General features: G+C 32.9%; 1 long non-coding RNA gene across 1 annotated transcript; it reads left to right on the plus strand.

Moving 5' to 3' along the window:
* Positions 1-4,679: 4,679 nt before the first annotated feature.
* LOC128213160 (uncharacterized) lies at positions 4,680-8,763 on the plus strand. The gene is made up of 3 exons (XR_008257691.1): positions 4,680-4,722; positions 8,014-8,153; positions 8,634-8,763. It is a non-coding gene; the product is annotated as an uncharacterized LOC128213160 (long non-coding RNA).
* Positions 8,764-15,108: the final 6,345 nt, after the last annotated feature.

Consider the following 15,108-nt stretch of genomic DNA (forward strand, 5'->3'; position numbering starts at 1 on the left):
TTTTGCTTTCAACGAGAAATTTTAAGAAGATACAAATTCAATTTTCCAGAAAGATGAATTAAATTTCACAGAAATATATATCAATGTATTAGATTTTTTACTGCTAACACTTGTGGAATTTAACCTGATATATCATTTTCCCATATAACGTTATTTTCAAACTTGTAATTAATGCTATAAAACGTTTTCCTTAGAAAGCACACCGCCTTGAGATAATGGATTAAGTCACGTCGTTATTTGTAAATTGATATATAATCTTTTAAAGCTACTTTAATACATTCTCCTACAAAATCGGATTTATTTTATTAAAAATAAAAAATAAAAAATCTTTATAAGAAAGGTCGAACGCATAAAATAAAAATTTGACAACGTTAATATTCAGCAGCATCATAAATATGAAAAATCGGAATATTCATCGAATTGGCGTAGAATATACGTTTGTTTAAGTCAAGAACTATTTGGAGAAATATTCATGAAAAAGCTCCAGACAATAGATCGTGTTTTGACGTATAGGTTGAATTAACTTGATTTTGAAGATTTGCATTGAAAAGTCCACATATTTCGAAAATAATTAGATTCTTAAAGTTAATGATGCGTTCCTAATTTGTGAAATCCCCACCGCACAAACAGTTTCCTTGCCGGAATCTCCTTACAACAGTTACACTGATAGCAAACGCATAAATGCAATTATTTTAACTTAATTCAGTACGATTTATTTCAATTAAGTTCCGCTTTATTCGCGTTCTCATTAAGTTAATGCATAACACTGGTGTAAATATCTGATTTAATTCATACGGCCCGACGAATTCCATAGATCTTTAAAGTCACCATATATAGAAAGAAAATAAACAGGGAAGTTTCTTCCTGTTTAACCACCGATTAGGAATATCTCTTTCTGAGAACAATGGAAAAAACAACTTTTTCAATGTTATTTTTAACTTGTGAATGAGCCAGTGTTTGTAGATGAGCATGCCTTGCAGAACGGAATCCTCTGTCTACACGCAAGTAACATTAAAAATCGCAAGATTGTTTAGCTTATAGTTATTTTTGTCTTGAAACTCTTTTATGACATTTTATTTAATATAATATAACATATTGCTTTTTATTTAATATATATATACATATAATATACAACAGAAATTCAGACACGGATTCACCTCCACTCCTATATCAATAGTTACACGATAGGAAGATGCTCCAATATGGTATATAAAGGGAAAAAGCATATACATTGTTGAAAACGTTTCATTTATTCATTGGAATCGTAATGTAGACGCCATTTCGGTACGATGTAAAGATTAGTGACCCAATATGGAAAAGATATGGGGACAGTGAGTAACCAGTCCTAGACAAATTGCATTACGTCATTCGTTCTGATGAACCAAGAAATGTCCCTTTGTTGAAGATAATGGTGATAGTTTTGACAATTTTTGCAATACTTTTGTTTCGTTTGATAACTGCTTGACAATGTTATTGCTGACTCCTCATCAGTAAAGTTTCTGATTTAATATTTATTCTTAATAGCTGGGAAAAGTATGATCCTCCATAAACTTTACCTGATTTCGCTGAGAATTAATATAAACCGGTTTAACGATACTCTCAAGTGATATTGAAAGTTCAAATGACCAAACACAAACTGTATGTTTTCAACCGGGTCTTAACATACAAACATTACTTATGATAACCTTTTGCTTTCATTTTGCTCTTTGGCCCTTATAAGTTCTTTATATTCTTACAGCTCATTCCTCACATTGGGTACAGTGTATATTATTGCACATGAATGTTCTCTGATATTAAATTATATCTAAAATTTACATTAAACTAAAAGGTAAGTTTGCCCCCAAGAATGATGATTCCCAGTTCAGCGTGTACTTCTGACTGTCGAAGGAAAGTATAGTCTAAAATAGAAGGAGAAGGGTCTTTAGATTTGCTTAAATCTGCTTAATCAGGAAATTTGAGACAAAATCATGCTTACCGCATGGTTTGTATTGCACAGGATTTAAAGTTATTAACTTCCGACTAGTGCACAGTTGCAACGGTTCTCAGACATTTAAATCAAATACAGTAATAGGTACCTTGAAATAAATACTCTTCAGTATACGAAAATGGCTTTGAAAGTACTTTCAAAAAGACTATTAGGTTAAAGAAAATAATATAATAAATATGATTCCGGCCGACCCTAAATTTTAACCACCGACCCTACTCTTTTCGTTCGTGATTCCTCCTCATAAGTACGAATCACTGGTACGAATTCAATTTGTACGAAAGCTATCAGTACGAATCAACCGCATTTGTTTGGATTTCTTCGTTTAACTGAAAAGGCAAAACAATATAGGAGGCACTAAGACGGCAACATGCCTTCAAGCAGTAGTTTTAAAACTGTTTTAAGTCGAAATTTCATATGAAATGAGATCAAATCCCCATTATCAGACATTTGAAAAAAGTTATTTTATAACTTTGATCCACTTTCAAACATCACGTCAACTGACGGTGTCATTGGTGTCAGCGTATGCGAATGGGGATAATCCTGACCACAGTTTTATAACGTTATTTTAAATAATGTTATGACAGATCTTTTAAAGCAGTTTTAAGCTTAAGAACACGAGATTGTTCTGATGAAGTAGCACAGTAGCATTGCATTTAATCTTTAAATATATCGAACTATCTCTTATACAAAAAGATTAATACTCTTGAGCTAGTATGAACACTGTTTGTAAGAAAATAGTATTTTAGATACGCTAATACTAGACAAAAGGAATATATGTCCGATATTTGTACATTTGTCAATAATTTGTTGCGCAGACACTGTCTCAGTACTAAAGCTACTAGGCGGTTTTTAGAACAAAGTCTGTTCCCTGAGAGGCCAGAAGAAATCTCGAACACTCTGAAGTAAAAGGCAGACACATAGAATCTAACCCTGAACTTTTAATGTTTTCTGGGTAAATCAGTTCGCTTTCAAGCAGCAGCCACCATTGGTCAGCTTCATTAGATTTTATGTGACAAGCTTTCTTACCCGACCCCTGGGATCCTGTGAACTAAGGGATTCCCATTAATAAAATAACTTGGAAATAAGGTTGGAAATTGTGCGAAAACCACTCACCATGCAGCTTTGTTACAAAGCAAGTTTTATAACTAGCCCATATAAATTGATGTCTTTTGACAATTTTCTTTGTTTGAGCGACTGAAGAGTGTTCAAATGTTAGATATCGTTTTGTACAGACATACCTGGGTATACTAGACATAACCATTGCCTTTTTTGTGCAATTGTGAATGAAAGTTTATGGTTTTCGTTATTTAATTTAGTGATTAAGGAGTGGTTATAAAGGTGTCATTTTGTTTAATCTTATAATCGCATACTTAGCTCTTTTAGTCATGCAATTCATTAATAAAAACTACTTACACTTTGAAAACAGGTAAATTTTCAACGGGTCACTTTAGCGTCAATTTATCATATTAGCATGATTTGGAAGATGCCAAACGAATCCGTACAAATTGGAAAATGATACATTTATAATGACAAGTAAAGAAAGACTGCCATTCCAATCTTGATCATGGATGTCACCATACATACATGTTGACAGCAAGTTGTACTTGTATTCTGGAGTTATGATGTCAATGATAACATTCAATATTTTAATGATTTCATGAGATGTGCATGTATATCCTGTTACGGCCTTTATACCGATAATATTTATTACTTTATAAGATTGAAGGTGTGCATCTACATAGAGTAGCGCAAATATTGGTAAGGAAATATATCCATAATTTAAAACACTCCGTTTATTCCCGTTCTAACCCACAGTTGCAACTAGTAAACTTTTGGCTATTGAGCTTGTTTCTATAGTTTTTAGACTGTCGGCTGCAAGCCGACAGTCTTTAGAGAGCGGTATTTCAGAAACGCGACTAGTCGCCTGACACGACATATTGAACATGAATATATTAATACACACCACCTGCGTAGCAACAGAACTACTTACGTGAATGCGGGGCGTCAAGTACTTGCTTATGTGTATTTAACGCGTTATTGCCTTTTTTTATGACAAACATTGCGTGTTACTCTTAGTATAGTTGTACTTGCAATTTGGTGAGTTTTAATGAACAAAGTAATGAAAAATAATGAAAGTATAGCATTTAAATACGAAGTCATTTTACCCTACAACCAATAGTAAGCTACACCACATGTTTGCACCCCGTGTGACGTCACACATATCCCGGCATTCAAGACTGACCCGGCAAACCCCGGCAAAGAACATATTTTATGAATGAAAGCTATTAAGAAATAAATCATACGCGGTTAAGGAGTTCATATCATGTAATATTTTGTTAAATAGCTTTTATGTTTCAAATGATTTATTTTCAGCAGCAATCGAACTATTGTATTTGTTTGAGTAAGTTATTTGGATAATAACTATCACAGTGTTTCAACGTTATGCCTATTGTTATTCTGTACTATAGGGTGTAGTTTTTAAAGTCATACACAATATGGCGGCGATTATGCGGAAATGAAATTGAATGTTACTTCGAACACGTTCCTCTACAAAATAACCGACCTGTATTTAGTGTTGTTGCTTCAACATCAATCAAAAAAATTTTTTTAGATGGAGACAATCCAGAAATGAGCTGCCAGGAAGTGATCGATTTCGGACGCGAAGGTACATGTACATTAGTCTGAAATAAAAGACGTGTTATACGGGATTCTTCCAATCCCTAACGTCTAAACGGGTTTGTGCAAAAATCGGGAGTGTTTGGAAAATATTGAAATTGTATTAAATGAAGTATTTTATGGTTGAAATAGATAATTAAGGTTTATATTCATAGTTTACCATGGAAGTGCAAAGCTATATTGCAAAAAAAGCATTTAATGCATTAAAACACAGATTTTATCTTTCCATTGAAAGGAAAGTTAACTGACACAGACAACAATTATGCCAAGCGGAACAACTTGACCCAATCGTAATAACTCGGCCACCTCCGACAAGCTTCGAGATAATACAATTGTAACAACTCGGCCATGGCCGAACAATGGGAACACCTAGGCCAGTATCCAACAGGAATTGACTATCTAGAAGCTTACAGAAGATGGCGAGTTGTTACAATTGATGGCCGAAATGTTCCGATTGTTGTAAAATTGTGAACTGCAGCCTTGCAGGTGCCCTTCATGTATATATTGTTATGTTTTGACAGAATGAAATGAAGAAAAAAACCATCAAACTCATAATTATTTGCTGGATATTACTTTTTGGTTACGGAATTTATATAAAATAACATTATCTGGTAATATTTCTTGTTTTAATGAAATGTTATAGACGCAATATGCTTTAACCCCGGAATCCCGATCGGAATAACTACCCACTTGTCGTACAAAACAATTTGTACGTGAAGGATTTGTTGTGTCAAAAATCGTTAAAAAAATCTGTCAACGTAAAATTATTTGGACTAGAAGGTACATCTAGCTGATCCACATCTCTTAGTCTAAATATTTGTACATTGACGGACTCTTTTTACGATTCAAAAAAAAAAAAAAAATACATATATTTACATTATATAAATATGGCAAATCCTTCATTACAACATCTTCATGTTACTTTCAATTCAGAGTTGATTATTCACTAAAATTATTTTGCATTTTTAATTGTTGTTTAACCTGAAACGTCTCAACCATCAAAAAAACAACATATGTGCTTCAATAGTCTAAAAAAATAGACGTGTTATATGGGATTTTTACAATCCCTTACGTCTAATCGGGTTTGTGCAAAACAGGTGGGGGGGGGGTGAAAGATATTGAAATCGTAGTTAGATAAGTATTATATGTTTGAAATAGATATTAAAGGTTTATATTCGTATTTTAGTTCTAACCATGTAAGTGCAAATATTTTTTCACAAAACAAGCATTTAATGCATTTAAACACAACCATTTTACCTAGCATAGCAACTGGACCATCTCAGGTTAACTTCGAGATAGACCAGTCACCTTTTGTATATATCATTTTAACAACTTGACCATGGCCAAAAGGCTCCGATTGTTGTAAATCTATGTACCGCAGCCTTGCAGGTGCTCTTCATGTATAACCGTTTATATCATTATGTTTTGACAGTATAAAATGAAGGAAAACACTCATCAAACTCATAATAATTCGTCGCATTTTATTGTTTGTGTACATAACTCATATTTTAGATAATTATCTGACCGGAATCCCAATCGGAATAGCTACCCACTTTTGGTACAACAAAAAATGTATGTAAAGGATATGCCATTTCAAAATTTGTAAAAAGATCAGTCAAGTTACTATTATTTGGACTAGTGCTTCAAGTGTTTGATTTATTTTCTTTATAATGTATAATGCACCTGTCAATTGTAGAGCCAAGCTGGGAACTGCCTAAAAATCAGTTACCCGGTTAGCTCAGTTTGACAGATCTCCATGCAAGTGTTCACATGGTCGTGGGTTCAAGCACCATACCAGTAGCATCTTTTCTCAAAGGTTTACTTTAGAACCCATCATCCAGGGGTTGACGATTATAAATTTTTTATTAAATATTACAGGCCATGTTCTTTTGTAAACTTTCAGATTGAGAAGTGCCTGGATACAAGGCTAGTATTGTTAACATCATCTGATACAATCAACTGGAACAAAGCTGAAATGGCTGCCTGACCTGACTTAAAAATCGGATGGCAATACATCAGACTAGAAGAGTATTAGTATTGAGATGGACAAAATGAAACATGAGCCTACCAAAGCTGACAGATTGCACAAGAAACACATAAATGCAGGTATTTGCTGAGATATTGTAATTATTTTTTGAAACTTCTCATTCATTTAGGAAGTTCAGTTGAAACAGAGTTGGCAGAACATGAACTAAAGTATATACATATTGAATTCTAATTTTTAAATGAGAACTTTACTGGCCAGCACAGATTGGTAAAATGCTAGTCTACCAATATAAATGTGCCTGGTTCGAATCAGTAAAGCTGATGAATGAACTGGTTGTGTAGCCAGGATGTGAATAGGTCTGCACTTGGCTGATAATGCATATCACTTTAAATGTTTAAGCTGCACTCTCAAAGATTGACTGTGTTACTAACTCTTTTTTTTATTTCTTGATCTTGTAATGAATTATTTTATGCGAATTTCTGACCACTGGTCATAACAGACAACTGGAAAAAGTAGATCGCTACTTTCTTATATTAATTCAGTCAAAAAAGACAAGTGAAAATATTGGAACGCTGATTTCTTATTTAAATACGATCAAAAGATGGTGTTCTATGCCAAAAATCTCATTATTAGTAAAGCGTTAGTAATGCTTTTAACCATAAAACAATTAGTCAGAAATGTAAATATAAAAAAACATGATCATATCTTTTGTCAGCAGTCTTATATCATCAGTTTTCATACTGCTTTTTATTAGCTTATTCCAAGCCAAAAAGTAAAAGAAGTTGTCAAAACATTCAATATGTGACTGAGAGTGCAGCACTCTCACAGATTGAACATTTTGACTACTTGATTTATTTTTTGTCTTGGAATGGGCCAATTTATGTGAAAATGCATGTTAACCATTCATATAAGATTGCTGACAATAAATTAGTCAGAAAATGTTTATATTGAAGTTCAAAATGTTTTATGCATTTTTCTTAAATCGTTAGTAACGCTTTAAGCCATAAAACCTTAGATTTCGACCTGAAATAAGGAAGTCTGCAATGTAATATTTTGTCAGTAGTCTTATATCACTGGTTTGCAGATATTTACGCAAAAAAATAGGTCATTCCAAGACAAAAAATACAAAAGTTGTAAAAACAGTAAATCTGTCAGAGTGCAGCTTTAAATGACTAAATGTTTTGATTTGGCTCAATTCTCACCTAAAATCTTTTAGTTTTGTTGCACCTAAATGGTTTGTTTTTAACAACATTACACTTGCATATGTATAAATTTGTTCTTAAATTTGTAATTTAGATTGGAGGATTCATTCTCTGGAAAATAGAACAGGGCATGTTACATACTGTTATCATTGCCATGACAGAAACCATATTGAGGAGCTGGTCCACCTGTAGGAAGAATTGCGCTATTGGTTGGAGCAGCACTATTCCCCAGCCATACACCAGCACTTAGTTTGTCATAGGGAGCATTTCTGAGCAGTTATGGAGACCACTAACTATGCAGGTATGTCATAATCAAAATCTTGGTTTATATAAAAAAAAAATATAATTTAGCATATGTTGAGAAGAAATTTAATTCTAGATTGAAGGCACACACTATAATTTCATGCCCAAAAATATATTTCTTATTTTAATGCGTTATCATGTCTAACTCATTTGACTTAAATGATCAAAGCAAAAGAAATGCAATTGATTAATCTGCAGATATGCAAATGTAAACTTTATAACTGGGGAAATTGTTGCCACTTGTCTATTTATTAAAGAACATATTTATAATTAATAATGTTTAATCTGTATACAAATCATATGCCTTCTTTGTTTTAACCATCAATGTCAAAGAGTCCAGCATGATAATGGATTAAATTGAAAAAAAATGCATTTATTTATATGAACCCTTTAAAACAAAGACATTTCCTAAATCCAATAAAATATAATTGAATATTGATGCAGAGTTCAGTTAGAATATAATATAACTTTTTTGCAGTTGTTGCAGTGAAACTTGCACCAGTGTGTTTTCTGTCGAAATAAAGAGATAGTGTCCAGCAATGAAGACCCAACTCAAGATCTGACCTTGTAAGGCCAATATGAAATAACTGTGTGGAAAAATGGGAAAAACCTGCAGTCAGGGATGCACGGAAATCATCAAAAGAACAGTGTTAAATTAATCTTGAATAACTTGACATTTATTTTGTTTGACATTTATTTATTCATGGTGCAGTGAAAACATGTTTTTTTTCCTCATGGTTATTTAAATTTAGAATTGATAGGAGGGAACATCATTATGTAGTTTCATGTTCATAGTCAGATCAAAACCCATGTACATGTATAAATGAGCATTCGAAAATATCAGAATGGAACTTGTTGTATGTAGTGTAAGTTAATTAACATAATAAACAAAAATATTTAATGAATTTCAATTTATTATGCCCCCTTCAAAGAAGAGGAGTATATTGCTTTGCACATGTTGGCTGCTACGTCCGTCTGTCTGACAGTAGACCAAAGCTTTTCCTGGTTGATAACTCTAAATTCCTAGACCTATTGTCAAACTTGACATGAAAGTTTGGTTTAACCAGTAGATGACGCCTTTTGATTTTAGGGGTAATATGGTCAAAGGTCATAGTGACCTTGAACAGGAAGGTGTCAAAGAATGTCTGACTGATAAGTTGACAATGCCTGCACCTATGGCCCTGAAACTCAGCATGGAGGCTTAGCTATTAGATGATCCTATTGATTTAAGGGGTCGTTGGGTCAAAAGACAAGGTCACAGTGACCTTGAATGCTTAAAGGTTGTACTAATAATGACTGGACAAAGCCTGCACCCATGGCCCTTCAACAACTTGACTTTGGGGTTTGGCCTGACCAGTAGGTGAGCCCTATTTATTTGTCACAGAGACATTGAACGCAAAAAGCTTGCCTGTGTGACAACTCGACAAAGTCTGCACCCATGGCCTTCAAACTTGATATTTAGGTTTGGGGTGACCAGCAGATGACCCCTTTGAATTTGGAGGTCAAGGTCAGAACTCCAATATTGGTCATTAAAACTATGTCATTTACTTATTCCCTGCTGCTAAGAGGATACATGTTTATCAGCAAATATCAGCCATCATCTGAATATGATTGAAAACTTTACCAACTACCCTCATACTTTGAATAGCATAATCTTAAAACTGCCTCTAATGCATCTTTTGTCAATGAAAAACCAGCTGTCATTTCGGTCCATGCATATTTCATTCAATTGTCCAGACATTCTTGACAGCATGGCGCTAATTAATGCTGCAGGTTTAAAATTTAAGACATTAGTTTTTTTTCTTCAGCACCATGCAGATTTATTAACACTTTTATAATAAAAACAAACTAGAAACATATTTTAAAGATATTGTTTTTTTCATGGTATGATGCCACAGCACCATGCAGATTTGTTTTCACTTTTATATCAAAGAAAGTAACTCAAGCACAAAATTAATTTTGTAGATATGTTGATAGAAGTTCTGGGAGGCATTTTTAGGCTTGAAAGAGCATCATTTTAAAGTTATATTTTTATTTTGTCCCTTGAATCTTGGGTATAGTTTGTATTGTATTTGCATTTTAAAGACATTGGCTTCAACAGACCCTAATGAAATGAAGGAATGTAATTGCTTACTGAAACTGTTAAAAGCAACGTCATAAATTGAAGCAATTTTAACATAAGGTATATGCAATTAACTAATTTAAAGCGGTTAAAACTTAGGAAACTTGAATTAAGAACCTTGTAGGCCATTGGATACATGATTAAGTAGGGCCAATATATTTGTTCTTATTATAATCACATTTATCCTTCTTCATCTTCCTTAAAGAGTGTTCATCATTTGTATAAAATCATTTGATCACGTTTCATTTGAAAGAACTTTGCGGTAGTGGTTACATCAGCGACAGTCTTGCAGCGCTTTCATTCACATAAGTAATCAACTTAGTGCCATGGACTCGAGTTTAAAGCATTCATCTATTACTGCAGTATGTTTTCCTATATCCCGGCGAAGCCTTAAATTTGTCTTAATCCGTTGCGAATTCATTTGAAGTATTAGCCTTTCTAACTGGATATTATTTACCAACTTAATATGATTCACTACTTGTGATTGGTCAAAATTACAAACACATATGTCAATTCTCAAACCAAACCCATTTTAACAAATAACCGCATCGTTTAGTTTATAAATGTACATGTTTTACTCTTTGAGCACATTCTCTCTAAGTTAATTTGATAAAAATATATGGTCAATGTTTTATTTGATATAAATTTTGAAGAGAAAATTGTACTCGAGTTCAATATATTCAATTTATTACTTTTCATTATTAGGCAGGATCATGTTGTGCTCTCGAATTAATATTCTTCAGAATACTGAGCAGAATTGTTTAACAGCATTATGCACAAGATAAAAAATAAAATAAAACAGAGTTTCATTTTTTTTTCTAAATTAATCTTTGTATCAAAAGCACTTATTTTTTCTTTACATATGAATAAAAATATCGCTAAATGAATCATCTCGAGATGTAAACCATTATTGAATACAAAACGGCTTTAAGCTTGAATTGGAGTCATTGTGAACAAAATCATAAAAAATGACGAAATTTAGGTATTAAGTATCTTATAATGTGTATAATAATAGTTCCCTCCATTGCGTCATTAACATATTTCTGTTATCATATTACTCAATAATGTTTGAAACATAATAATGAAAAAAACAGCAGCCAAAAATCGCCGCGCTTTTGTTTAATGGAACAAGGACATAAAGAATATATTATGTTTGTCCGTAACTTCTACTTCATTTTTGTTGTCGTTAACTAGTGAGCTTCATTTAATTTGCTCGCTTGCCCGATTGCGTTCATACAGCATATGCGCATGAAAAGTTTCGATCAATTCTTAAATGAATACCGATATCATTTATGTAGGTCTTTTATTTCGTGAAAATTCAATTACATTTTCCTTGAAATACATAAAATATCTCTTCAAAGAAGATAAACACAATGAAACACTACAGCGGTATAGAAACGTAATTCATTTTGAATAATTGATTCCTCAGTTCATTTCGAAAGACATATTGCCGGGTAATTCTGTGTGTCGTGACGATGACATAGTTTAATTGTATAGTTGTCAGCTTACATTAAAAAAGAGATTTAATCAAGAACGGTAGATGACATCAATATTGCCGTATCCAAGAATGTTGTGAAGTGTTCTCCCAATAGGATTGACTTTAAAATGGAACGCGTTTGATTACGAAGTCCGTAGCCCAGCCACGATATATCTAATTTAAAAAATCTTTGGCATTTATGAAAATATAAAACAAATGTTTAAATATAATAGATTTTAGTGCGTATTACGTCATCTTTATAAAGGATTCTTTGTGTTAGAAACTCTTAAAAGCTAGTTCTTAAGTGGCAAACTGATATTGTTATTAACAATAATCTTTATGTAAAAGTGTTTTATATTACATTGTCACCGGTCTCAAATAAGGGGGACATACGAGACACCTTGATCGATAAACACAGTAACTCCCGATCCCTAAATGACGAGCGAAAGGCAAGAGGGCGTTCGGTATCCATTTTTTAATTACATGTATCTGCTAGGTGGCCAACCAGCCATTTCAGAAGTAATATTGCACATGTACAGTACAAAACAAGGCTTGTACTTATCCGAAAACAGGATGTAGTATTCGGGAAATATATATGTATGCATGTAGTATGTGGAAAATATATATGTATGCAATGATGTATTACATGACATTATATACTCACTTTGAAGACACTATCCTTATTCTTACTTATTTTAATAATAACGTAATATTTGTATTCTGTTCGACGCATTTGCCGTATAATATAAATATCAAACAAGATACTTAAACACAAGCAATTGTATTATGGTCTTCGTTATATAGTGATATTGTGTTGTCTCTACTTGACGTATGTACCTTCTCGTTATATGTTGCCTCTACTTGAAATGTGAACCGTCGTGTATCCGCGTATCTTTTACCTGGCTTCACGTCGTTTTCCTGGAACCCTTATACGTCGTTTCGTGGTAATATTTTAAACCTCCGATCAAGGTCCATTACGGACCCTGTTATGTTCCAATGGTTTGATTGATATAAGCTCATGGTGGCGTGTGTTGTCATCCCATCTGGGTTAATTACATTGTTACTGGTATATATGAAGCTCTCCACATGACATTCATTTCATACACTATAGTGCGTGTTGTCTCTTCCATTCCGCAGCATGATTTCCAGCTGTCATTCTGGCTGAGATCTGTTTTGGCATTAATCGTTGATCAAGATTAATTAACGTTTACATGTAAATCGAGATTTGAAACGAGATATGAGTGTTTTTAGTGGACAAAAAATGTGGCCAGTTTGTCAAATCTTTTAAAAATGATCCTATCATGCAATAATGAATCGAACCGCTACCCTTGGTTAAAAATAATCCCTGGTTCCGATCAGAAAAAACAACAGCAAAATGTACTATGGCCCCAAAGCTAATATGTTTAGTACTTTAACAAGTCTGTAATTTGGAGATATATAAAAAGTTATGATTTTTCTTATTGAGCATTGTATTGCGCTGCCGTAGGATTCCTCTTCCGGAGTGTGAACATCAGTAAATAAATAAATTTAATTATATCGATTTCCAAATTGCGAAACGACATAACATATATAACCGAACGTTATTTTTACATTACAATGCATTTATCAGTTTTGACCTTCGCAACCTAGAACACGGAGTATTATTATATAAGTAATATAGTAATTATTTCTTATTGTAACACCATAACAATGTCATGATAACTACAAGAGTTCTGAAAGCAGCAATGCATTGTTCGTACCATTATGTGTTATGTTTGTACATCAGATATTTGTTACGTCTACGATAACTGAGCAGGAGCCCAGTTTCTGTCTCAATATAGTTCATTTCCAAATTATCAATATTTCTATACATATAATAAACATGAGACAAATAAAAAAATGCACAATAAACAATCTATCACCGGTTAACATGTTCGACATTCTTGGCTACATTCCTTCGCTTGTTTCACCTGTTTATTGCAATTTTGTATTACTTATAACTACATTTTGAAAGAAATAGAAACATTTTGATATAGAACATTCCATTCACTGAACCATTGGTTGTTAGTTATTTTAGGTGCAGAAAGCGCTTGTCGATATGTAGAGTGATTTTACAATTGATTTTGAACTTCCTGCGCTGATTAAGATATAATAATTAAATGAAGTAAAGGTGATTGCAACCTAATATTGAAGGAACTATTGATGTTGGGAGAATCATTATAATATAACTGCTTTAATTTCAAGGCAAACACAAAGCAAGTTAATTATCCGATTTATTTCTAGAATGAATAAATACAAAGCAGAACATATTATTACATCTATCTCATCCTTAATCAGGCTTGAAGTTTTAACATGTAGTTTTATTTGGCTGTTAAAGTGTCAAAACGGAAATTTTAAACAAACACCTTTTGCTCAAACATTTCTTTTGTAGATTACAATGGAATTTTTTTCAAAGTAAAAAATAGTAAAGATATTATTGCTTTTTTAGCTATCGAAAACTTTTTATTGATTACCATGTCATTGTTTTGAAATATTGACGGATGTGGGAATATAATTTGGTGGCTTATCTCTCTTCATTATGTTAAATTACAGTTATTAACATAAAGATAAAGAATAAAGAAACACTAATTATTAAATTTTAGGTATCGGATTATGTTAGAAGACGTTCTTGTATTGAGGTATTTTTATTCTCGGTTCCAATGATTTGACGTGTATACCGGCAAACAATTTGCCGAATGCAAGGCTCGAACAACTGATCCCCGTATTATGAACGTAAAGCGCTATCATCTGTCGGCTTGTAAATCTTAATGCAAACTACAACTGTTTAACTCAATTTCAAAAGAATCATGATGAACTTAATTGTTTAATATAATTATGTTGTAATAAACTTAAAACAAAATATTAAACAAGTCTCCACTCGACACAACACGCCATTACTTTATGAACTATTTAGTTTCTTTCTGTGAATCATATTTTCTTATCATAAATACAATCGATTCGAAATCCCAATTCCATAGTAGAAGGTCTGCCGTTGCCATGGACAACAGAAACATGTTGGTCACGTTCTGCATGGTCTTGAACTTTGCAACGGACAGGATCAATAGGCTGTTACCTAGCAACCCAAGCAACATAGTAATGCCGTAGGTGTAGGCCACTGGAATCACCTGGTCCAGCGGCAGGTGATAGGGGTCGGCGTCGTATTCATAATCCTCGTAAAAATCATAATACTCATCATCAAAAGTGGAGTTCGACATGACTATGCTACTATTATCACAATTATATAATATTTCAGTTATCTTTCTTATTTATTTTCCAGAAGAAAAAAAAAAAATTTAGAATAGCAAAATATTAACCATTCACCAACTTAATTACCAC

Source organism: Mya arenaria, chromosome 13, assembly GCF_026914265.1.
Source record: "Mya arenaria isolate MELC-2E11 chromosome 13, ASM2691426v1".
Classification (NCBI taxonomy): domain Eukaryota; kingdom Metazoa; phylum Mollusca; class Bivalvia; order Myida; family Myidae; genus Mya; species Mya arenaria.